Below are 27,759 nucleotides of genomic sequence, written 5' to 3' on the forward strand. Positions count from 1 at the left end.
AATACAATGCCCAATTTGTTTACTAGCATTCCTGCCGACGAAAGTCACAATCATTAGCTACAACAATAACGCAGGCATTGCGATTTCCGTTTTCCAACACAGATAGGACTCGAAGAAAATTATGAATTCAAACTTGACTTAATCATTTTACTGTGTATCGCTGTACAAAGGGAAGGGAGAGCAAAACGATGGCCGCGTTTCATTTGGCAGAAATCAAACTGGTCCTGATCAATCTGAAACTCAATCTCCAACTACCCTCCATGCCGATAGCGAACCCTTTTCCCTGCATTCCAACAGAACTTTCACCCCGACCACTTTTATTCTGGTTGATTGATTTTCATTCTTCCTCATGTGATAGGCCTTTTGCTCCAATTGAAAGCGTTTCTTTTTGAGTGACGCTGGTAAGTCTGTTGCGAGCCGGAAGTTAGGTCGAGCAGGGGCTTGACCTCTCGTTGTGGCGGGGCGCATATGCATTCTCTGGTACGCATTCCAAACCGCATCTCGATCAAACATGGCGCCAAATCTAACGATAATCGGGTCAGGGCCACGCCTGCTCTGTTCGTCACTACCAGCCACCGGACGTCTAGGGAGGCGGTGCGCATTCACTACAAACATTCCTTTCACTTGTTGCTCAGAAAAACCAAGCTGTTTAATTACATCTCTCACAACTTCAACAGCCTTTTCGTTTTGCCGATTTTCTACTCCATAAATCAACAAATTAAGTTTCCTGTCATGCAATTCCATTAAAAGTATCTGTTCTTTCAACTCAGCTTCCATCTTCACTCTATCTCTTTTCATCTGGGGTAAAGTGTCATTCTCAATGGTAGTAAGTCTTGCACTCGAGTCTGAAACAGCAGTTTGCAACTCAGTCAAGGTATTTCGTATGTCAGATACTTCAGTACGAATTGCATTAACGCTCACTGAAAGCGTTTCCAGTTTATCCATAATTTTTTCAGTGACCCTTGTGAATTCGGAATGGCTTAACGTACCTTCAGTCCCAGGCGCCATGGTACTGCACGACGAATGGTGCGTAGGTTGCTGCGTATCCGCTACAGAGTTTTCTTTAACCGGTTCAGACCGTTGGCTGAGCGGGGAGGTTTCGGGAGGTGCGTCTGCTGCAGTAGCCTGTTGTAGATGTGCCCTGCCGGCTGTTGAAGTGTTGGAACTTAAAAGCCGAGTTCTGGACCTGTTTCTCAAACAGTATGGTTCTCTCGATGGTTGTAGGCTTGTATTACGTTTGCTCATAGTAGTAGTTGACGGGGAGGAGCAAAGTAGACATGTTAGACCCAGAAATAGGTCAAAATCTTAGCCAGTACCAACATTGACCCGCCCAGTCGACTCCATGCGTGCGTGCGCATAATTATAAAGGCTTAATTCACTGTCTATATTCAAATGCGATTATTCGTTTTAAGATTCTTCATAAAATAGTTTGTTATAGCACCAAACGATTATATAAATATACATACGTATATAGACATATATATCCCATGACGTATTTGAAGACAGTCACTGATAATGCAGATTGTAGGTTACAACGATCCAAATTGTATACACAAGACAATGAAAGAAATGTAATTCCTCTTTATGAAAAAAAAAAAACTGACTTCAATACATTGTAATAAACACGATTCTCGGAGAATTACTGAACGACTGTTTTGCGTTTTGTATATCGCAACTTTTCATGAAATAATTACTTCTATTGCTCTGATCCGTCTCATTTCAGGATTTATAATGTACGTGAACAACTGACGAAGCAGACTCGCAATGGTCGTGAATAAGGTTGTTATAAGACATGCTTGTAAAACAGGTTTCGTCTTTTATGAGGTGAAATAGATGTGATGGTGGTTATCAATAAATCTTTACAAAAGGAAAGCAAATGAATATATTTGAAAACTGCTGAATGGAATACAAATTTCTGATAATCCAGGCATAATGTTGTGCCAGTCTAATTACGATTATTCAATACTATACTGGTTGTATCTTATTGCCTCAATGAAATAATTTACGTAGTATGATAGAAAAATGGCTTCTTTGAATTGCATATTAAATTCTCATAGAATCAATAAATGATTACTATGCGTTAAATAAATCACAGCAGATGCTCTTGTTGTTATTAACCATCACCTATATTAAAGGGGTTTTAAATGAACAAGTCTCGAAATACTCATGCTCACGGATATAGTTCGTACATGCTTGTAACATGCGTTTCGTGTGTTGTATCTATCGAAAAATTCTACAGGCAAATCTCCCCTATACGAGGATCATATCAACTAATCATTGAAAATGATTGGTCTATGATAAGACGTATACTGGGGATTAAGAAATTACATAGACAGGGCATGATTTCGGCATATTCCCTTTGCAATTCTTTATATTTTGGTAAATAGCGCCTCCATGTTGACCTTGAGAAATTGAAATGCACGGTCATGTAGAGTATGAGTTGCTCCAGCAGCAATGTGCCAAACACTGGGTGTTTCAAAAAACATTTCCCACTTTTGATCATAAATATTTCAAAAACTATTCATTCGATAAAACTGTCATTGATATGATTAATAGCTGGATAGTGTACAATTTGGTCAAAGGTGATTTGCATGTGAAAGCATAAATCAGTTTCATTAAATCTAAGATTGATTTTGAAGTAAGATTTCAGATTTTGGTCAAATCTTAACCCTCTGTACAAAAATTGAAATTCGCACAGGAACCAATGATGTGTACGTGAGTGTGTGCTGACAATGGCCCTGAACAATGGACATGCCTGAACCACCTGCTGACTAGGCGTCAGACTGGCGCTTCCAGGCACATGAATGCTTAATCAATAATTCATGTGGATTGCCCTGGGCATTGCTAGTCTGAATTCATGCACGGTAAAGTGCTTGTAAGCACCGCATTTCATTCCAGCTGGCAATCATTTTCAAATTTTGCTTCTGACATATCACTGAATTTGGGATATAAATAAGTATGAATGATCTGAAGTTCCTCATTTTAATACAGCTGTCAACTAATTAAATAGTCTGACAAATTTTTCGCTTTTTCGATAAAAAGAGATCATTTTTGGTAAAGAGTTCAGCAGCATTTACCATTGGGGCGATTTGTTTCAGAGTAGATTTATTCAAGGCTCCATATACACAAGTGTATTATACTCTAATTGATTTTCTTTACTTCTTGTCACCACGTTTACGATAGAACAGAAGGTATTCATTGTAATTTTGTTTTTTCAGAAGTAGGGAGAGCACTGGCGCGACTCAACGACAGCATCGACAGGCGTTTGACTTTACACAGATACTGCCAGAGGCTGATTAAAGACTAGCTGTGATAGTGGAATTTCTCATGAATGAATAATGAAGCATTCAAACCCTGGCCATTGTTCAGGACCATTGTCAGGGTGTTAACCACACACTCCCATACACACCCATGGACCCCTGTGCAAAGTGAAATTTTGTACAGAGGGTTGAAAATAGAGCAAAGTCTGGAACCTAACTGTGAAATTAATCATGGATTTCATGAAACTTATTTATGTTTTCATATTTAAACCACCTTCAACCAAATTTTACACTATTCAGCTATCACTCATATCAATGACAGTGTTATCTGATACAGTTTTTGAATTATTAAGAATCAAAAGTGGGAAATGTTGTTTGAAACACCTAGTATAACGATGATACATGAGATAACAAAAAGTTACAAAGGGCACAATGTGCTCCCCTTGTATCTGAGAAGGGTCAAAATAGTTAGACGTGTCAGAGTTCATTTTTTCTCTTTTTTCGTTTCTCTCATATACAACACGTTGATTGTTTTCCCTTTTTATAAAATTGTGGCTATAGACAATGATTAGTTGATCTCATGAAGAGATTTGCCTGTAGAATTTTTCGATAGTTATAACAGACGAAACACGTGTTACAAGCATGTAGGAATTATATCCGTGAGCATGAGTATTTCGTGACTTGTTAATTTAAAACCCCTTATAAGTGATAGTTAGTATCAACAAAAACTGTTACATCTGTTGTGATTTATGTAACGCATGACAATCATTAACTGATTTTATGAGAACTTTATATGCATATCAAAGAAGCTATTTTCTATCATAAGACGAATAAATAATTTCATATTTACGTAATATTAAAATCTTGAGTTTGTAGATTGGTAATATGATAAAGTAATGATATTACGGACATAACTTGGATGAAGAAATAAAAATGCCACAGAATATAAGGGCAAGCTTTTGGAAATACTGTTGTTTTCAATTGTCTGTATTTCATCTCTTGTTTTATGCCTTCGTCACGTCAAAACAAAGAAAATAATGAAAATATTTAAAGACCATTATTACATCGCATTTTGCTTCTTCAGAAAATTTCAGCCAAGAAACACCCACTTCTTACACTGTAATATTGTTTTTGATATTGGAGCAGAAATAAGGTGCAAAATCTGACCGACGTGGTTGTTAGCTTACGATTGCCATGTCAACCAGCAATATCAAATATAGCTAAATCATACATCAAAATGCTTGCAATACAATGTTAGGACAAATGACCAAATTTGGTTGGCATTGGATTAAGGACAGAGGAGTGACAAATGAAAATCTGCCCTCCCCCTTAGGCTTTATAGGGTTAACTAATAATATTCCGAGTATATACTTGAATAACCCTGTACTGACATACTAACCTTTATCAATGACAAAGCTGTGTTGATGAATTCAAATTGAGCAAAGTCCACTTTGTTATCATACCTATAATTTAATATCATATGCTGCGTTTCCCATATTTGCTGGCTGGAATAGTGTGAAGATAGACTATTATAATCGTCGAATTAGTAAACGATAAACGAGAAGGCCTCAACGACCATTGTAGCGTGACGTCGCATTGGGCCAAAGCTGTCGATTTCATGCTAGAACAGGGAAATCAAAATATTCAAACATGTCAATCATTTCCACTGCTCTACTCGTTGGACTGTGCAGTTTCATTTTTACACTCCGGCTTGTTCGTCGGAGAAAAAACTTGCCCCCTGGTCCGTGGTCTTTACCGCTTGTAGGCTACCGCTTTGGCGGACGATCGAGCCACGAGACCTACAAGGATCTTGCTCGACGATACGGTTCCATATTCAGCTTGCGGAAGGGACCGTACTTGACCGTTGTTTTGAATGACCAACTCTTCATTAGGCAGGCTTTGGTAAAGATCGGCGAGGCTTTTTCCGATCGCTTCGTTCCAAAGCATATACTGGAAGGCATTCCGGATAAGAACAAGAGCTGTAAGTTTTAATGTTTTAAGGCTGTTCATATCTCGTTTCCTTTAATAGTACCAATAATAAAGAACACTTCATTTCACTGATTTTGTGACTGATTACATATTGCGATATGAAGTTACCGAATTTGCTACATTTTTTTTTACACGCTTTTATGACATAGTCAATCGCAGTCCGGCCCTGCCTTCAAGTCTCCCCTTTACGCGCATGCGAATCTTTATTGTTTCATTTGCTTTGAATATGAATGGGAGAAAAAATATGAAGCCTTGTAATAGACTTTGCATCATTGACGAGCAACAATGTTCGATAAAAATTAAAGGAGACTAAAATATTTTATTAGATTTATAATATAAACCGAATTTCCTGGATTCTTTCCAATCTTTAACCCGTTGAGAATGTTTTGAATTTTACTACAACACGCATTTCAAATAGACACCGGCCCGAGTATGCTCAATAATATTGATGTACTCCTCAAAGTTAGCATGAAACTTATTTGTTAACTCAAAAAAAAAAATCTCGCAATGTATATATATATATATATATATATATATATATATATAGGTCTATCTGCATAAGAGATGCATTTGTAAAAAGAAAAAAAAAAAACGAGTTAGGCCTAACATACTGTTTTTTGGTTTGTATTATCATTTCTCAACTTCCGTAGTCTGGAGCAATGGAAGGTCTTGGAGTGATCTCCGAAAATTTGGCCTCGTCACTCTACGGGCTATCGGCATGGGTAAGAAAAGCCTCGAACCTCAAATTAACCTTGAAGCAAAGTACCTTGGTGATGAAATCGAGGCTACCCAAGGCAAACCCACTGAGATTCTGCAGTACCTTAACAAGGCGACTTCGAATATCATCTGTCAACTTGTGTTTGGTAAGAGATTCGATTACGATGACGTGGAATACCAGAAGGTAGTAGATTTACGATGACGTGGAATACCAGAAGGTAGTAGATTCAATAACCAGGCTCTTCATCAGCGTATCGGATTCTGATCCTGTGAACGTCTTCTCTTTCCTCCTCTTCACCTCTTGGTGCCGTGAGTTCCAAACGAACTTTTTGATATCGAAGAAATTCATTCTTTCTGAAATGCATCGTCACCGCGACACGTTTCAGAAAAGCGAGAGACGCAGTGTGGTAGACGCATTCATTGCACATGACATATCTGATGTGTTCACTATGGAAGAGTTTTGGACTTATTTGCCGCAGGATTGGAGACAAACTCGTTAACGTTGTCTTGGATGATTATCTACCTGATAACCTACCCACCCAGAAGTACAACGAAAGGTAAACTCTTTGTACTTGTTTGTAAACCGCATAATTAAGCATTCAATTCACTTTTTGTTCAAAAATGGAAGAGAAATAACAGTGTTGGTGTACAACGTATACGTGCGTGCGATTTCCCTCTCTGCATAGGTTGAAAATTCAGGAATAGTCTACTTCCGGATAATCGTTCATAACTTAAGTGATCACGTGCTAGAAGATGCAGAATGTTAAACATTGTTGTTTTGTTTTTGCAGTATTCCACATTATGAATTACTAAGAAGAGGAGGCATTCTCAGTCACTATGACTATATAAATGTCCTTATTTTCACAATAAATGTAATGGAATGAAATGTAATAATTAGGCTTATGACAAATGCTTATGACAAATCCGACTTATTTGGCTACAACAAAAGGATCCGAAAGTCGGGGGAGGACAATTTTCTGAAAATGGCATGACATAATTTTTCTACTCTTCTACTTTAATTTCGTATATAACACAACTCATGAAAGTACTGAGTTGCGGAGATATCGATGATTTTACTAGCGCATGTCAAGTGGTTGAGAAAATCAGAGTTTCGAGAAAAACGTCTTCAAAGTTGTCCTTCCGACGCTATCATGATCAAGGGGAGGCAGTAGCAGCTTTTGTTTCATCTTCACGTTTGAGCGAGGGACAAAGACCCCCTCCCCTTCTTTAAACATAAAGGTAAATACTGTGTAGACTAGGCGTAGCCTGACATCGCATTAATGTTTTACTCTTGGACATAAAAAAATTGATGTTAGTTGCTGCAGTAAGTTGCTATGTACAGTGCGTATCAAAAAAAAAAAAACCGCAACAAGATTTGATTTCAAATTTGTGAAGATTGTGTTAACTTTAAACCAAAGTGAGTAGCAACATCTTAAAACCACATATCTCCTCTTTCCAATGATATCTTATCTATTCATACACGGTCATGGATGGCTGAGTAATCATTCCTTTTGGACAATGGGTCAAATTGGATTTGGGACCAAGTTTAGACACTGCAAGAAGCAATGCACCTTATTAGAAATTAACTTAACAAATGGAATAATGAAATTAATAATCGCAAATTATCATTGTCTTCTTTTTTAAAATCTCTTTTTAACATTACATCCCATTCCCCTCATTATGGCCACTATTCCTTTCCACACAGAGATTAGCTCTTTTCTCCATCTCACACACAGCCCTGCGAATCACTGGGGCTTCATGGCGTAGCGCTTCAAACTCATCAGTGATTCTTTGTGTCAGAGTTGCAATGTCAGGTGGAAGAGTAATGAACACTTTGCTCTTGAGATAACTCCAAAGAAAAAAGTCACAACAAGTCAGATCCGGAGATCGTGGTGGCCACTCCACATCATGTATCAAGGCAATCACCCGATTTCCAAATACCTCAGCCAATCTGTTTCTAACTGCAACTAGTCGATGGGCTGGTGCGCCATCCTGTGCCAACCGTAGGTGTCTGAACACACCCTTTTGTTGCACAGGAAAATTTTCCATTAATTCAGGAATCACATGTTCATTTAAGATTTGTAAGTATCCATTTCCGTTCATGTTGTTTTCAAAGAAGAAGGGCCCTAGGAGCAAACCGTTTCCACAAAGTCCAGTCCAGACATTCAGCTTTCCAAAACAAAAAGAGGGAAGAAAAGGAGAATTGAAAAGGATTTATGCTGGTCTTACCAACTGAAACATGGTCCAAAGTCCAATTTTACCCATTGTCCAAAAAGAATGATTACTCAGCCATCCATGACCGTGTAAGAATAAATAAGATATCATTGGAAAGAGGAGATATGTGACTTTAAGATGTTGCTATACACTTTGGTGTAAAATTAACACAATATTCACAAACTTAATTCGAAATTAAATCTTGTTGCGTTTTTTTTTTTGATACGCACTGTATATCGGCCAGCAACGAGAAATTCATTACCACGTGTGAGCCTTTTTAAAGGAGAATGCTAGTTTGAGAATTGGTAACATTGATCATGTATGATGCATGGAAATGCCATTTTTAATGCCATAAGCCGTTTATGTGGACAGGAATGGGAGAGACAGTACGTTGAAGAAAACAGTATCCTTGGTTCAGTAAAAAAAAAGAAGAGTATCAAGGAATTGCCTAGTGGTTCATAAACACACAAAAAAGGAAAGGAAAGTATCCTAATTCTTAAACCTTCTCATTTGTTCAGTTGATGGTTATTTTTGTCCTCTATTATACATGAAATGTGCATGGGTAAGATAGTTATTGTTAGGAGTCCTAGAAAGGGAGCGTGTGGAGGCAGGAATGTACAAAATCCCTTCTCCAAGTTGACCAGCAAGTCCTGCTTGTAATCTATCCCCTCTCTCTTTACTTTTTAAAGAATACAATAATGGAGTGAACACCTCTCAACCGTAACTTGCTATTCAGATTCCTTGAGCTAAAACACACCCTTAATATTCCCTGAAGGAACCAAGTTTAATAATTATGACTATCATTTTTCCATTGGTGTCTGGCTCTGCACAACTGTGAATAATCTATGTTGAGGAGAAATGTGCTCAGGGCGGCTTTCTGTTGGAGCACTCATGCATGTTAATATTTCTCTTTGGAAGTGAAGTTGAGAGGAGGACCAATATGTTGTTTCTTTAGCATCTTGGAACCCTCCTCCCAAGGAGAAATAAAATCAAATACAGCTATTTGCGACGTATAACTGAATAGTGAGTTTGTATTGTCGTGAACTAACAGGTACAGAACGAGTTGGACAATGTTGTTGGGCGGGGCCGACAGCCAACACTGAGCGACAGGGATGATCTGCCTTTCTGCGAGGCTACCATACTTGAAGTGATGCGGCTTAGACCTTTTTTCCAAACACGTTTCCACACAAAACCTCACGTGATGTTTCGCTGTTTGGTTACACCATACCTCAGGGGACCATTGTGATCCCTAACATTTGGGCTGTTCACCATGACAGCAACGAGTGGACGGATCCAGAAGAATTTAAGCCACAGCGATTCCTGTGTAATGACGGGAAAACTGTCATTAAAAATGACGCGTGGATGCCATTTGGCGTTGGTAAGTGTATCTGACTATGCAAATCTTAGTTATATTCAATTTTGTGTAATGAATGCAGTCAAAACGTCATGAATACCACATCATTGGATAGGGTATGTCATTGTTGTCCGTAACATAGAAACCTGACATTTTGGAATGCACAATTTGTTCTGCACGCGTGCCAGCAGAGCATGAAACTCCCAGAAACGCAATAAGTTCTGATAAATAAATCTATGAATAAATAATGAGGTCTGAAATCATTTAACATTTGTTACCCTGCATCACAAGAAAAACAGAAAGTGGCAAAACATGGATTTTTAGTTAAAAGCAGATTCTGAAAGAGCAGACTCTAAACTTTAAAATGATGTATAGTTCAATCGAAATGGATCGACTCTAAAATGGAATCTAAATATTAGAAAGAAAGCACGCATTCTGGAAAAGTGTGAAGAGGCTCTGAATTATTGGGTCTATCTGTCTATTCAAGCGCGAAATCTTTACCAAACCGTGCTAGCTGTGCGATGAATGGGACAAAAACAGGATGTAAACCACTGGGGCAACAACAATTAAGGGATTATCAGATTAAATTGAAATTGAGCATGCTCTATTAACACATTCTGACCATCATGAATGCACGCTTGCAAAACAGTAGCCTTCAAAAGATATTAGACTTGAAAGTGAAGAGTGTGCAAAGGGCTATCAAGAAATGAAAAGGGGCCTCTGAGACATACCTTATCTCTCTACTCTACAAAAAAGAGTTGTAGAAAAAAAATGCTGAAATTGCACTTTCCCATTCATTTTATGATCCCAAACTTAACCCTTACTGTACTGGGCTATTTGGCTTTATGAAAATACTGGGGGGGGGGGGTGGTAGGCCCCCTCATTGATCTCGAAAACGCAATGTCCGATGAATTTGAAAATTTGCATGGTGATAGATCTTCGCGTGCTGAATCTGATGGTGTAATTCATTTTAATCAATTATGCTTTTTTTTGCATAATTAGCTAATTAATTATTCATATTCTTAATCATTCATATGTTTGCTAAGAACACACTTGATTTGATTTGATTTATTTATTCACCGTAAATTCAGCATAAAAAAGAGTACAGTAAAAGTATGACAAGCAATATACAACATATGCTCAACAGTAGAATAATACATAGAAAGCATCAAATATGGAAAAGAGGAAGAAAACAAGAGAGGGAAATAAGCAACGAATATGTACGGTAGGATAGCCCATTCAGCTCAGTCTACGAAGACATGGCTGTTCTTCCATGGGGTCCTAGTATAAAATTGATATTGACATCAGGAAAAAAAAAAACAAACATTCAAACTGTAAAAAATATGTATATCACTGACAAGAGAAAAAAAGACATTGTATGTCGACTAAGCTACAAAGAAAGTAAACATACTATAAAAGGATTACAAAAAATCTGGAACAAATGATATCAATTTACTAGAAAATGAAGCAGGACTACAAACAACTTTTAAGCTTGGAGGGAGATTGTTGTATTAAAAAAAGTTCTTCTACAGTATTCTGTCCTGGGTTTTGGCAATGCTAAGTTACCTGTTGACCTAAGTAAATAATTAAAATGACAATATTGGAATTGATCTTTTAAATACGGAGGTGCAAAATCATGTAATGCCTTAAAAACCATGGTGTTCAAATGGCAACAACGACGAGCTGCTAAAGACTTCCAGCCTAGACGTGCATGCAGCTCTCTGACCGACATATGTCTATACGGACTTATTCCTAATATTATTCGACATGCTCTGTTTTGAAGTTTCTGTAATAACATTGTGTGTTTAGAACTGGTTGAACCATATATGACATCTCCATAATCAAAGATAGGAAGAATAATTGCGTTATAAACAACTTTTAGATTGGACAGATTGATTGTATGTCGTAATCGGGATAACAACCGTACCAATTTACTTATTCGAATGCACATCTTATCAATATGTGACCGTGCACCTCAAAACGAACATAAAGTCGCACACACTGATTTTGCGTGAGGACTGAAAATAAGTGAAATGGGTCAACCTAGCCGAACTTGACTTTTTCTTATTTTCTGAAAGAGCGGGTCTTTTTTTACATTATGCTAAAATTTGGTATCATAAAACGGGCCGGAAAGTGTGTTTTTTAGCAGTTTATGTCGAACGTTTTTTGGTAGAATAGTGTGAATAGGTGTGTCTTTAGAATCCCTTTTTCATTTCTGAAAAACCTTGTCCACACTCTTCACTTTCAACTCTAATAACTTTTGACAGGATAGTGCTACTGCTGTGAAAGTTGGCATTGATTATGAACAGAATGTGTTAATGAGGCATGCTTAATTTCAGTTCAATCTGATAATCCCTTCATTGTTGTTACTCTGGTGGTTTACTTCCTGTTTTTTGTCCCATTCATCGCACAGCCAGCACAGTTTGGTAAAGATTAAGCGCTTGAATAGACACTGTACTTCAGAGCCTCTTTTCTCAGTTCACACTTTTCCTGAGTTTGTGTTTTCTTTCCAATATTTAGATAGGTTAGGAGAGTCCGTTTGATTTGAGTTAGACATCATTTTAAAGCTTAAAGTCTGCTCTTTCAGAATATGGTCTTAACTAAAAATTCATGTCTGGCGACTTTTTGTTTGTTTTGAGGTGCAGGGTCACATATGGAGGTTCCATTTCAGACATGGATCTAAGATCATGCCAAGATATTTCGTAGAATGTACCTGACAGATAATATTTTCATACCAATAAATGTAGTTTATTGCATTTTTTTAACTTCATCTGAGAGCCGAATAACATACAAACAGTTTTATCTTGATTGAGGCTCAACTTCGATTCACACAACCAACTAAAAATATTCTGTAGTTCAGAATTCAAACAGACTCAATCATAATGATGTCTGAATGTGAAAAATAAATAACAGTACCATCAGCGTATAAATGTATTGAACAGGAATGGACTTGTTTGACTATGCTGTCAATATATATGATGAACAAGAGCGGGCCCAAAATTGACCCTTGCGGAACACCGTAATCGATATTGGCTTCCACTGATGTTGATGAACTAAAATGTGTTTATATTCTGCGATCAGTTAAATAACTAGAGAACCATGATAAACAACTCTCAGCAACACCTATAGCAGATAACCTTTTTAACAGAATGCAAGGATCAACAGTATCGAACGCTTTGCGTAAGTCTATAAACACTGCACCGGTGTACTGACCGTGGTCTATGGCGGTCAGCCAATCATCAGTTACTTTTAGTAAAGTAGAAATGGTTGAATGATTTTTCCTAAAGCCCGACTGGGCTTGGGATAAAATAATGTTATCTTTCAAGTAATCAGTCAGTTGGACTTGAACAAGCTTTTCCAATATTTTAGACACCGAAGACAGAATAGAAATGGGTCTATAATTATTTGGGGATGCTCTGTCTCCAGTTTTATTTTAATTATTTTTGATCTCTTCCAATTCGAAGGAAATGTACATTCTGATAAAGATCTATTGAATATGTGGGTCAATGAAGAAACAATAACCGGAAGAGCCATTTTTAGCATTATCATAGAAATATTGTCTACTCCCGTAGATTTCTTATTACTCATTCCCAGAATTGTTTTCATTACATCATCTTCTGTTACTGGATTAAATTCAAAACATGATTGGACAGAATTAATATCAGCAATATCATTTCTGAAATCCGGAATAGTAGCCGCTAGTTCGGATCCTATGTTTGCGAAAAAATCATTGAATTGATTAGCCAAAACTGAACTGTTATTGCTATCAGTGCTGTTGTTAACAGACTTTTTTGACGGTAGGAGCGGTTTAAGCACCGACCAAACGTTTTCACCGGAAGAGCAATTAAAAGCATTTGATAATTGTTTAGAGAAGTATTCTTTTTTTGCCAATCTGCATTGCTTTGTTACTAAGTTTCTGACTTTACGATACATATTCATAATATATTCATCATTGTATTTTGAGGCCTTTCGTTTCAGATCATCTCTCTTTTTCATAAAAATTTTAATATTTGCGTTTATCCAGGGGGCAGGCTGTTTTCGTACCCGTTTCTTTTTAACAGGGGCAAATTTTTCAATCGAATCCATAAAATATGTTTCCCAAAGTTCAATTGCTTCATCAATAGTTGTGGCTGCTGATATTTCATGCCAAGGGTGATCAGACAAATGAATACGAAAGGCTTCCAAATCTACATTTCTAAAATTTCGGTAACTTATAATCCTAGGACTTTGCACAGATTTAAAATTCAAAATCAAATAACATAAATTGTGATCACTCTGTCCAACATCAATTACTCCATAAGCTTTTACTATATCAATCGCATTGGTCATCATACGATCTATTAAGCTCCTCGTATTATGCGTGACTCGAGTAAACTGCGTGGTATGAAAATGAAAATAATGTATTTATTTCTTCAAAACGCTTCAAAACATTCGACTTATATTTCTTGCGAATATCACAATTTATATCTCCCATCACAATAATATTTAATCTGAAAGTATCAACAAAGGTTAAAACATTTTCATATATATTCATAATTTCAATTTTTCTGTCAGGAGGGCGGTACCAGGACATAAACAAAAAAGGTGTTCATGATTTCGGTCGGACTCTGATCAAAATAAGCTCCAGCGAATCCGTTACATCAGAATGTATCACCTCATAAGGAATTGAACTGCGAATATAAATAGCGACACCACCGCCATTACGATTCCGATCCTTACGGATTATATCGTAATGTTGAATACCTATTTCATTATCACTTATAGAATCATCCAAAAGTGTTTCATTCAAAGCTAAAATATGAATATCATTATCATATAAAAACAGTTTTATTTCTTCAACATTACGATATAAGCTACGAATATTAAGGTGAGTACATTTAAAATCATTATTTTTGAAGTGATCGTATTCTCGTGATACATCATCATGCTCATTATCGTAACTAGAGCTCACAGGAGGTGTGATGAAATCTCTAGTATCAATATTTGACTCATCAGGTATACAATTAACAAAAGGTAAGCACTGAAAAACGCATTTTGTACATCTCCAGTTCAAAAATTCATATTGTACATCATCATAATGTTCATTTTTACGCCTTCACATTTTGTGTGCGACCAGGCTGAGCATTGGGTGCATTGTAATCCTCTTTGGTTGTTTTTGACTGCCTTAGTACATAATTATAACACAAGGGTATTGCACAGTCATGTAGCAAAGATATGTATTAAAAGGACCGGGTGAATGAAGAAATAAATAAGTAAAAGAAAAAAAAAACACGGAAAGATATATAACAAAAGATTGAAGTTACGCAAGATTTGAGAGAGAGAGAGAGAAAAAAAAAACACAACAGTCAATTTACTAAATGAATAGAACAAAGTTGAGAATGCATCATAATCACTTTTACACTTTTTTTGGAAGCAAACTCTTATACAATAGAGCAGACTGATGTGAACCGGCATATCCTATACAGTGCCAAATTCAGAGAGTCATATCAAGTCTAAGTCACTTTCGGAATTTATCGCACGCTTGATAGTTTTCCCGCCAGTAGCAGGGAGCAGGGCAACCACTCTCCCATCGGAAGTCCAAGCTGACAGCACCTTGCGACACGCTTTGGTTTTGCGAAGCAGCGAAGCATTTTCCTTTGTAAGATCTTCATCGATGCCCATCTTGGAACCCTTGAGTGCACGCCGTTTGGAAATGACAAGCTTCCTTACGCGATATGAAACGAACTTCACTATAATTGGACGAGACTTCGTTTTGTTGTTCCGCGAAGCGCGACTGCTCCTCCTCAGAGATCCGTCCGGGCTTTCACTATCGCTAGGGGATCCGATGCGGTGAGATCTTTCGATGTCATTCTTTGTGAGCGGTATTTTGAGGATTTCGTTCACAATGTGGCAAACTTGATCATCTGTGCTCTCGCCCTTTGACTCCTCCACGACATAGAATCTCAGACAATTACGTCTTGAGTATTGCTCTTGTGCGCAGACACCTCGCTGAATGCTCTGAACAAGGTTGCGCTCCTTGTCAAGAGCTTTGTGTAGATTCGTGATTTCGGTTGACTGGACCTCAATGCGCTTTTCCAAGTCCATTATCTTAGCCTCATTCGCCTCAACATGTTGGGCAATGCTTGATAATTCAGCTTGCACGGTTTCACGGACAGCATTCCTGATTGCTTGGAGGAATGCATCTCCTTCAACAAAAGCTTTCATTGTCTCATCAATGATGGCTCTGACCTTTTCCTGAGTCATTGACGCGTTAGGCATGATGGCGGATGAGTTAATTGCAATGACGATATCGTATGACGGGTAGAGCTATACAAACGCCCAAGTGAGAGAAGTCAGATGGCAGTTGAAAGTCTTAAATACAAATAAGGTTGTATCGTTGAAAATGACTCAAAGATGACAGATAAAACTCCCTTAGCTCCAAGAGTCAAATCAGTTCACACGACCATTTTCAACATGGCTTCGGCCATTGGTGTGTGTAGTGCCCATTTCAACAAGTGGTTACATGCGGAGTTCAAAATGATGAATACGGTGCATTCTCAAATGGAGACATTAGGCAGTGTTAATGTATCATAGATACTGCAAGAGTGGCCATATGAAAACAATCACAGACTATGCAAAATGTATGTCGGAAAGGTATATGCACGAGCTATATACGCGGTGAGTAATGGACATTCACATACCACGCTTGCATATAGGTTCCACCACGATTGTACCGCCTTTGGCCGCCACAGTACGCAATCACGTCCAAGTTCCACGAACACTCTTTCTTGAGAATATGAGTTTATCCAACAAGTTTCAAACACATGGCCGCTGTGATTTTGTAAAAAAATACAAAAACCATGGAAAGTTCTCTGAGTCTATGGACGAAAATTCCAGTTTCTTCAATAAAAATTCACTGAAAGTAGAGTGATGATTGGAGAGATTCGTTTCTGTGCGTCCGTCCTCGACGACCGACCGACGCTTATTTACACTGGCCCAACTTACTGGAATTCCCTGAATAATGATGTAAAAAATGCCCCCTCTATTATATTCATTTAAAAGAAGATTAAAATTTTCTTTATTGGAATCTTATGATCCCACAGAATTGAAATAGCCTGTTGGCTTATTTCAATTCCTTTTCGAAGAACTTGGATTACAAGTGATATACTGTCACGTATTTTCTCGTCCCTCTTGTCCTGAGACACCTACAGAGTAGATTCGATTTCATTTTTATTATTTCTGCATCTATTTCTCTATACTTTTCTATATAATCGTATCCTTTTCACGCATCCCATCATTTTTTTCAATGAATTCTGTCGAGGATCACTGGATCTGTTTTGTCTTTCTGTCCGTTGTATTGTCTTCCTGTTATGTTAATCTTGTCTCGTTCTGTCTTGTCTATGAGTCCCCCTTTATTATTTTCGTCGTCCCAGTCTCGTTTTATGTTTACTCGCCTGAGTATGTGTGTCTGTTTGATACTCTATCTTCCTAGAGGGCTTCCAGACTTTTTTTTTTACTTTATTCCCAGTCTTTCTTCCCCTTTTTGCATCAGTTCAATTTCTATTGACATTCTGTACTTGAGGGGCCCGCATTCTACAAGCATTATCTTTTTAGTGGGTCCCTCCATTTTTGATCTCTTACGTATTATATCGTCTTTATCACTTCAGTCAATTTTCATTACAACGTATTTCTTATCCCAAGGTTCCTCGATTATATTTTTCTCAATTTATTTTGTTTTGACGATGCAACCTTATTCTCTGTTACCAAAGAAAGTGAAATGTTTATGTTCTTTTCGAAAAATGAAATAAAGCATGAATTGAATTGAAAAATTGAATAATGCGTATTTTATGCATTTGGGGGATATTTTCATAATTTCAGCCTAAACAAGTACAAAATTACAAGAAAACTGTGTAATAATGAAGAATAATGTTTCTCAAATGTGAAATAATTCAGAGAGAGAAAAACAAATGAGAAGAAAACAACTTTTTTGTTATGTTTTGTATTGTTTTTATTTCTTATGTTTTCTATTGTTTTATATTCCTTATGTATATCATTGTTTCTAAACTTTGCTCAATTTATTTCAGAACAACATAGAAGCCTGAACCAAGTGGAAAACCAATTCCTGAGCAAAATTTGAAAAGTAATGCAAGCCATGGTCTATTGACAGTATGTAACTGTACACAAATATATGCAGCGATTAGTCGTTTTGATGACATGCGCATACTAATTTCCCATAACACCCCCCTAGGTAGGTCCGATATGGATAAATGTGGTATCAAAATGTGCGCAAGACTTCAGGGGAAAAAGTTATGAAGCGAGAATCCGGAAATTCTCAGCGGTCGTGATGCAATCGCCAAAAGTATGGAGGGGAGGGGGGGGGGGGGGGGCCGGGCCTCCCAGCCCCCCCCCCCCCAGTGCAGTTAGGGTTAAGAATGATATAGAAGAAGGTTCCTTCTGAAAATATGAAAAACTCAATATTGACTTACTTGACCGGTTCACCATTTTTGATTCCTCACGTAAAATCAAGGTCCGACTTTTTGTTCGTTTGGTGATGCACATTTATTTTAACATATACATACATGCACTTTATTGTTTGTTTCATCGTGAATTGAAGAGGCCAGGCTAGGGCAAAATAGGTAATGCAACAAGAAGTGTAAGAAAATACGACACCCTTTCCCCTTTCCAACTTTATTTCTTTTGTTTGTTTTGTGTTTCTCAACAAATGCTTGAAGTTAATAATTCAATTATTACTACTATGCAATGCAGATGACTTACATGTCTGCCTTCAAATAATCATAGCCGCACAGTTCTACATAATGCTTTTTGACTCGGCGATGCTCTATCTTTGTTTATAGTTATTTAGTTACTCAACTGTTCCAATTATTCATTCATTAACTTTTTTGTTAATTCATCTTTCTGTATATGATATATTATTTGTATGTCGTTTACATCTCACAATCCCTTTTTCTTTTTCTCATTTCCAACGGCATCGTTACATTAAATACACGTCTTCCAGGTTAGCGACCACAATCAAGACATTGATTATTCTGTCACTTTTGTAGAAAGGCCGGCAGTGCACTTTGCAAAATTTCAATGACAGTTGATAATTACAAATAAAGAACTCAATTTTAATAGAGTGGGAAAAATAACAAGTAATTAATAAGCAGAAATATCCAAAATGATAACCCATAGCCATGTCTCATTTGTATTATTATACAAATGATGCACAGGATAGAGTGCGTTTACGCCACGAAATAATCCTGTGCATCACTTGTTTTATAAAATGGGTCGAAAGCTAACAGCATTTTTCACGTACCTTTGTCGGTCAATACCAGTCAGCTACATGTAGCACTCGCTGAAGTCAAAGAGTCAAGATGTCCGAGGATGTTCGTCCCAAACACTTACGCACGTCGCACTCGGAAATCCCGCACATATAAGTACTGTAGGCCTACGTATAAGAGTATACGTATGCCACATGTATGCACAAGAAAGGCCGGCTGGCAGCCCGAACTAGAAGTTGTTTACAGGATTGACAGCGCGTATAGTAGCGCGTGACGCACTTGTAACAGCTGATTAATTGCGCACTGCCAGTGTAAACATTGTGATGTCAGGCCGTGCATGTTAGTGAGAAAATAATGCACGCACACGTGACTCATTTCAGCGCTTCCAATTGGCTACATTCTTGAACCCATTTTATAATAGATAATATCACCGAGATATCAAATTAGGGCTAACATATCTGTATATGGCAGAAGCCATTTCCGGAAAGAAGAACTCTTTCAACATTCTGTGTAACATAATCTCGATTGCTGGGTGCACAGGTCGCCGGGAGTGTCTGGGGCTTCAACTGGTCAAAATGGAGGCTTTTCTCTTCTTCACCTACCTATTCCAGCGATTCGAGTTTCGCATTCCACCCGGCCATCCCAAGCCAAGCATGCAAGGTGTAAGTGGACTTACCACAGCACCCACGAAATATCAAACACGCGCCATAAAGCACATTTCATCAAATCAATTCACGAGAGTCCAGCAAGGCTGAGGAGGAGTATAGGTAAAATACGAGGGATTGTCGCGCTACTGCAATGCCAACCAGGCAGGTACAAAATAACAGCAAAGATGCTTTGGGTACTGTCCTTCTTTATATAAGATGCTATCACCTCTGTCTTGTATTTAGACTTTAACGCGAAGCAATCGATAACGTGATAAGAATGAGGAGGTATAAGAAACATGTATATATTTTATCTCATTACTGATCTTTTTTTTTCTTTTTTTTTTCTTTTTTTTAGCAAATAACACTTTTTTCTCTCATATGCAGGAGTAAAATCATTAATGCGATGTCAGTGCAGATTAGTAATTGTCTCCGAAATAAAGAACAGTAGAAAAATAGATTTTGATGAAAAATCATACAAGATATTTGGAATTGCCAGAGGAACCGATGAAATTTTTTTATTATAATGATGATAAGAGTCAGAACACCATAGACATTTATTTCGAGCTATGTATAATTCAATCAATGTTGTATTTTGCACACATACAAATATCTCTCATGAAATAAGCTCAAGAGTATTAAAACTTTACGGAAAATTTAAAATTTTGACACATTACTTGATAAATATTATCAAAATATTACCTTATAACCTCGCATTATAATGAAGTACATGCGTTAAGGTATACCTAAACAGTACATCGAAGGAGTGTTACATGACTTGTGTTTAATTACATCTATCGAAACCGAAAAGGTCAAGAGAGCTGATGGTATCAATTCCCCTCAATATGTGGATTCATGCTTCCAGAATGCAATCCCTCGAACTTTTTCGGTTCAGATATTATATAATAGTGATGACCAGTCATGAATGTACTTTGTCGTTTTTTCTATGAATAAAGTAGGTGTTTATCTTTAGATATATACGATGTGATAAGTTTCCTATTATTGTGTTAATACCATGGCAAACCGTAATTCCCACTAAAGTGTTGTTGTTTTTTAATCTCGATTTATTCTAAGCTTCTATCAAATTATAAGTGTTTATAAAAATCACTTGGAATAATTCAAATTCCAAATATCGAAAATTATATTATATTAAAAGACGATATTAAAATGAATAGAAAAAAAAAACAAAGAATAGGATACATTGATTCAAACATAGAGTGAAAAAAGAAAATTGTATTTTGGCAAGAAACTCCGAGTCGGGATTGTATAAGAAAATGAATGAGGGAAATGTTTAAAAGTGAAAATGTTAAATTATTTAACAATATGATAAAACAATGCAGTTGAAGATTTTCATCGGATTTAACCGTTCAAAGAAAAAATGTTTTAAAGAAAACCACATCAGATATGACTTGTAACTATTGCAAAGATGACAGTCGGTGATGTTTTATGCCACTGCTGACATTAAAATTCACTAGTCAATGAAACCCGTGGAGTGCTGAATCTGCCGAAGTGGTACATGGGGGGGGGGGTAGGGGGAGGGCAAATATGTCGAGTAAAATGGGCTTGTCCAACAGAAAGGAGTGGTATGATCCGTACTATCAAAGAGTACATGTATCATGCTTGTTTGGCTTCAGCCAGTGCCCAGAAATCCTCTATGGGCATTCCCCCCAGAAATGGTCAAGGTCACTGGGTCAAGGGAGGTCTAATGACTGTTTTGCGCTACTCCTTGGTCCGATCTTATGGCCAAACGTGCTGGAAGCATAAGTAGGCCTACACCTGGGAAATCCCCATTGAGGATATTTCTGGGGGAATCCCAAGGAGCGAAAAACATTTTTTTGACCTTTGACCCAAGTGACCTTGACCTTTCCAAAAATGAACCCCTCAAGGGCAATTTCGCGGTGCACCTGCATCCACCAACTAAGTTTGATGGAAATCGGACCAATTACCTTGGAGGAGTAGAGGAACAAAAAGACAGACAGATAAACGTTGCTTGAATTGTAGTATGATTCGTAGAAAATTTCAAGCACTTTATTACTTAGCCATTTCATGTGCATGTGCACCACTCCGAATTGTATGAGCTTCGCTCGTACGTATTCGGAAATGACCGAGGGAATATGATAAAAATGAAAATGTGAAATTATTTAACAATAATCTTATATACAATAAAAACACAGTTGAAATTTTCTTCAGATTTAATCTTTAAAGGGAAGCAGTCCTCACGAAATTGAAAAAAATATACTGTTGTTGGTACCTCCAATGAACTACTTTCACCGAAAACAAACTTTCAAATCACCAAATAAGCTCGTAAATTTTGGTTGAAAAAGTGTGAATCTGCATGGTGACGTCTGACGTCACCGATGCACAACTCTTCCCAGCCGTGTTCTGCTCGTTATCCGTACGCTCCCTAGTTACCCGGATGCATGAAGACATCGGTGGCTACTACGTGTAGTAGTATTTCACATTGTTTCTACGTTGTGTGTGTGTTTGTGTGTGTGTGTGTGTGTGTGTATTGTGTATTATAGTCGCACAGTACACATGTGGACGGTACAACTAGATCTACGGTAGATACCCCGTACGCGGTTGGCCCTTCACACTTTTCCAGTCTATCACAAGCGCAGCTGTGCACAGCCCTGTCGCCGCTCATGCAAACGTTCTAGTACGTACAGATTGTAGGTAGAAATGGTTCTACACAGCTAGTACAGGCCTGCTTGTACACTATAGGGGCGACCGCATTCAGTGTCGTCTAGTCAGGCTATCTTACATCAGTAGTTTTGCTCGAATCGTACAGAAAATTTCCCAGGAAAATCCTTTTTTCCGTCCCACAAAAGTATCGTGAAAGGTGAGCTGTATAGCTGGAAATCTCGGTACAACGATGCCGAACATAAGAAACTTGGGGCCTACAAAATCTCGATATCGTGTTGTGACCTACCTGTGCTTGGACCATTTGAGAAGCGATGTTTTTACGTGGACCGGCAGGCTGTGGCCCTCGGTTATAAACCGAGAAAACTCCTTAAGCCAGATGCAATCCCGACCATTTGCTCACATGAGTTATAAAACAGAAACACCTCGAGCATCGACTTCGAAGAGAACCGAGGGAAAAAAGCGTAGAGAGGTAAATAAAGTGGCTAGCTATGTTTCATTTACCGTGGGGCTGCAGCCGGGGTTGGACTGCAGTACAGTGCCACTGAGCTAGCTGCTGTCAGTACCGACTACGACTGGACCTGCGCGGCAAAGTGGAGCGAAATCATATCCCTACGACCCCCTGTGTTTACTCTTCCCGGCTCAGGTCATAGTTTGTTTGTTTTTTTTTCCGAGGAAAGGCGATATCTGACTACTTACAGAAATATTGAGATACAAACAATATTTTCTTTGAAGAATTCGACTCTCTCATGTACAGGTTATCTTCGGCAAAATCAGCTAGACGGAGTACTATGGTAAGAATTCGCGCGCGAGAGTGGTTTCTACGCTGAGAAGTATGCAACACGGACGGAAGCTAGAAAAGGACCGTGCCTATTTGATGTCAAGTTCATGGTATATTTGATTTAAAAATACATATAAATTTATGTTAACAATAATTTTTCATGAATTATATAAATCTAAGCTTGAAATATTTTGTTTGAAATAATAAAACCACAAACTTTCACATTTTATGACAAAATTGCAACTAACCTTTCAACACTTAAATTGGTTTTTAGAGGCATGGCTGTCCGTGACGTACCATCTTTTTGCCGGCTCTTACACGATCGCTTGCAGGAATTATTTTTCAAAAATCGCCTACGGAGACAGTTTCATTTCCACGCGTATTAACTGGTTAAAGGTTATGTTTTTTACTCTTCTTAATTATCATTACAGTGAAAATCTCAGGACGGCTTCCCTTTAAAAGAAAAATTGTTTTAAAGAAAACCACGTTAGATATGACTTGAAACTATTGCAAAGATGACAGTCGGTAATGTTTTATGACACTGCACACATTAAGATTCATTTGTGGAAAATTTCAAGCACTTTATTACTTAGCCATTTCATGTGCATGTTCAGAGTTATAACACCACGTGTATTTGTTGCAGTATTGAAATTAAAGAAGTACCACTCCGAATTGTATGAGCTTCGCTCAATTTACAAGTGCGCCATTTCACTTTACATCAGTTCAATTGCTTTTCTCTACTTAAAAGGAAATATAACAGTTTATTTGAGATTTCTTTTAAAACATTAGAAAAGAACAACGAAAAATACTATAATCAAATTAATATTTTGTGACTTGTTCATAGATATTCACTGATGATGCGGGTATACTGTAAGTCATGTTACAATAATTGATATGTTTTTTTATAATGGATTACCTTACTGGAATAATTTGTGACCCTGTATCTCCACAAAACCAACAAAAAGTCGCCAAAGATGGATTTTTAGATAAGGATGGATTCCGAAAGAGCAGACTCAAAGCTTTAGAAATATGTGCATAATTTCAAAAGAGCATACCACCGTAGAAACAACAATGAAGGGATTATCAGGTTAAGCTAATATCGATTATTTTCTGTTACCACATTCTGTCCATAATCATGATAAATAACAACCTTCAAAACCGTATTATCCTGTCAAAAGTTATTAGAGTTGAAAGGTAGGAGCGTGCAAAGGATTTTTCAAGAAGTGAAAAGGTGCCTGTGAGACACACCAAATCATACTTTTCAGACATCAAAAGGCACGTACAAACACTGCTGAAAACTCACTTTTCCATTCATTTCATAATTTCAACTCACGAATAATGAAGAAGAAATGTGACCGTGCATCGCAAAACCTACAAAAAGTCTCCAGACAGGGATTTTTTAGTTACGGACGGATTCTAAAAGAGCAGACTCTAAGCTCTAAATTGATGTATAACTCAATTCAAAGGACTCTCCTAACCTATCTAATGGAAAGAAGGCACATGCTGGGAAGTCCGAACTGAGAAAAGAGGCTAAAGTACAGGGTCTCTTCAAGCGCTTAATCTTTACCAAGCTGTGCCAGCTGTGGTATGAATGGGTAAAAAAAGGATGTAAACCACTTGAGCAACAACAATGAAGGGATTATCAGATTAAGGTGAAATTAGGCATGCTGTATTTTACCTTTCACAGCAGTAGCATTATCCTTCCAAAAGTTAATTGACTTGAAAATGAACATTGAGCAAGGATACAAAAAAGTTAGTACCTCATGAGAGCACGTACACACACACACGCACGAATTTCTATAAATTCTATGCAAAATTCTCAACGAATCATTTAATTTTCAATCTATGATTTTCTCTATATAAATCACCATTATTCTCACTATTATTATCCATCACTTTTAAGCGATTACAAGGGGAACAGATGCGTTTAACACGTGCTTCATCTTTCATGATACCCGAAAACAGTGTAAAGGAACATATTTTGTGACTCTTTAAATGATATAAAGTACTGATAATAGGGGCATGCTATAAAAGTCTGTATGTTGTACAATTAAGGAAATACCGCAAAATGTCATTTTTATTAGAAAATTTCATATTCCCTCGACTTGTCACTGTTTATGCTTAGGGTAATATATATTCTCCCGCTTTCTGAGAGATGTAACTATACTGCTCTTGTATAATACTAGAAAAGAGGAAAACTGATACATTTTCATTATACTTTCTCTATAATGCTGTCCAAAATGACGTGAAGTAGATGAGTTTTTCAATTGCTTGTCCCATTATCTTTAAACTGTCACTGATCTTTGATAATGTTGCCCTAAGTAAATCCAGATTTATATTTTGGCTACGGTCTTCTTAAAGCCCAACCCGGTTTGTCGAACGTGTGGTCAAACATGAAGTTGCATTGCACACGAAGCTTTATAGTCAAATGGATAACCGAATGATAACCATTGGATGCCTTCAATTTCATCCTTTTGTGTGACGAGACCGCTTGGAATTCGAAAGAAATTACTTCACAAAAGCCTGAGCGTTAAACAACCAGATAAACGACTATTGGGGCCATGTTGCTTTCTTTGACTATTGTTTGCTGTCCTTGAAGTTCTGAGAGATTATCGAACAGGACGATCGGATTGGACGATTGGACAAGATGGCGGAGGAAGAGCAATAAAAAAATATATATATCACCATTATTAGTTCATATTAATCATCTCTTCGTTACTCTCTTCTACAGCTTGTTGTTAATTTCTGGTGATTCTTATAGAAATAAATGACCAAGCTCTGGCATAATAATTGCGAAGCATGTGTTTTTCCTCGAGATTCTATGTTTTATTAAACTCACCTGAATGTTAGTTAGTACACCTACCATTCTTCAGTGTGTAGTTTCAGCAGTTGAATTGGTTAACTAGTTGCTCAGTTCAGTTCTGAGGTACTTTCCTCCCCCTCATTTTGTTTACTCTGTTTTCTTTCTTTTTTCTTTTAGCTGCCATGGTTCAGCAGCATGCCAAAATAAAATTGGCCCGAATGATCAAACACTGTAAAAACAAACAAATTGACACGGTTGTTTGCGTCATTACACTGTTAAACTCAAGGGCATGGGAAGCAAGGAATTGGTTCCGCAGCAGAAGGGACATGAATGGCATGACCGGTTGTAATCGCCGAAAATTTACGAGCAACATTTAAAGCAACATTCTTATGATCATCATTTTGATCCTACCATGTGTGTGTGTGTGTGTGTGTGTGTGTGACCTGCTACAACAGAAGGATCCTAAAGTCGCTGACAGGTTTGCCGAAAAAAAAATCAAGTTTGAAGTCATATCATCAGAATCTGCCAAAACGTTTGGATTTTTTGTTTTTTGACACAGTTGGAGTCCAATGTATCTTCTATCATCTGCCGAAATTTTGAAGCTAAATGATCAAAGGAAAGGCAAGAAAATAGTTTTTTTTTTTCTTGGGACTGATTTTCCTACTTGACCGGAACAGAAACGTGTCCGAAGATATGGATTTATCGCCGCAGCTAGATTCCGCCCCTAGCAACAAGGAAGTGATCTCATTGGCTTGTGGCATCCTGGTCACTGATTGGTCGTGCGTAGACCGCTGGCGCTAAGCATGAAGGAACATCGAGGAGGTTGCTGGGAGCGTGCTTTCTATACATTGTCAAACGGTGAAAAACTTTCTTGCTTCCCCTGATCATGATAGCGTCGGAAGGAATTCTTTGAAAGCGGTTTTCTCAAAGCGTTGATTTCTTAAAATCATCGCTATCTCCACAACAGAGCACTTTTATGAGTCATGTTATATATGACATCAAAGTGGAAGAGTGAGGGAATAATATCATGTCATTACAGAAAATTGTCCTCCTCCGACTTTCGGATCCTTTAGTTGAGGCGGGTCATATATATATATATATATATATATATATATATAGCAATAATAAAGTCACAACATAGGAATGCAGGGAATGCATTAATAGCCAATCTTGATTTAATGAATAATCCGAATTTTCGAGGAACCTTCCTCTTCTTCAGGGATGACAGTGCGAATATTCACAATGATTATTAAAGGTGCATGGTCTCCACCATATTGGGAAGTTTTTGAATCTTAGGTAATAGGTAGAATTTACTCACCCGGGGATTGTCAGGGACCAGTGTACGCTCAGAGTTATTAGCAGACTTAAGGTTCTTTACACATTGTTGGGCTTGCTCACGATATTCTGGCGTGGGGTCTTCAACCAGGGGATGGTAGAAACGCGCCCAACCCATCTCGCAACATCCATCGCTAACGAAGGCTAAGTGGACCCCTCCAACTGGAAGGAATTCATATATTGACCACTACACCTCTGCAGTGGAGCGACATCTCGACAACTTCCTCTGTCACGTCAACGAGCAACGACCCAGCCAACAAGAGAAGGAACAACTCCGAGCAATCAACACGTTGAAGAACAACGCGGACATCGTCATCAAGCCGGCGGACAAAGGCGGAGCCGTGGTGATTTTAGACACGAAGGACTACATCGCTGAGGCTCAACGCCAGCTCTCCGACAAGGATTTCTACCATCCCCTGGTTGAAGACCCCACGCCAGAATATCGTGAGCAAGCCCAACAATGTGTAAAGAACCTTAAGTCTGCTAATAACTCTGAGCGTACACTGGTCCCTGACAATCCCCGGGTGAGTAAATTCTACCTATTACCTAAGATTCAAAAACTTCCCAATATGGTGGAGACCGCATCTGATGCAGGGGTGTCTGACGTTCAAAAAATGATTAAGGAAGCCAGGGATAAGCATGTAATCCCTCCTGGCAGACCTATCGTCTCAAGCGTTGATTCTCTGACAGAACCAATGTAAAAAACTGTTGACAAAAAACTTCAGACGTACCTACCCAAAATCAAAAGTTACGTGAAAGACA

The 27,759-nt window shown here is 37.9% G+C and overlaps 1 pseudogene; it reads left to right on the forward strand.

Annotated features, from left to right (window-relative positions):
• Positions 1-4,910: 4,910 nt before the first annotated feature.
• On the forward strand, positions 4,911-27,698 carry LOC140239166 (cytochrome P450 2J2-like; annotated as a pseudogene).
• Positions 27,699-27,759: the final 61 nt, after the last annotated feature.

Source organism: Diadema setosum, chromosome 15, assembly GCF_964275005.1.
Source record: "Diadema setosum chromosome 15, eeDiaSeto1, whole genome shotgun sequence".
Classification (NCBI taxonomy): Eukaryota; Metazoa; Echinodermata; class Echinoidea; order Diadematoida; family Diadematidae; genus Diadema; species Diadema setosum.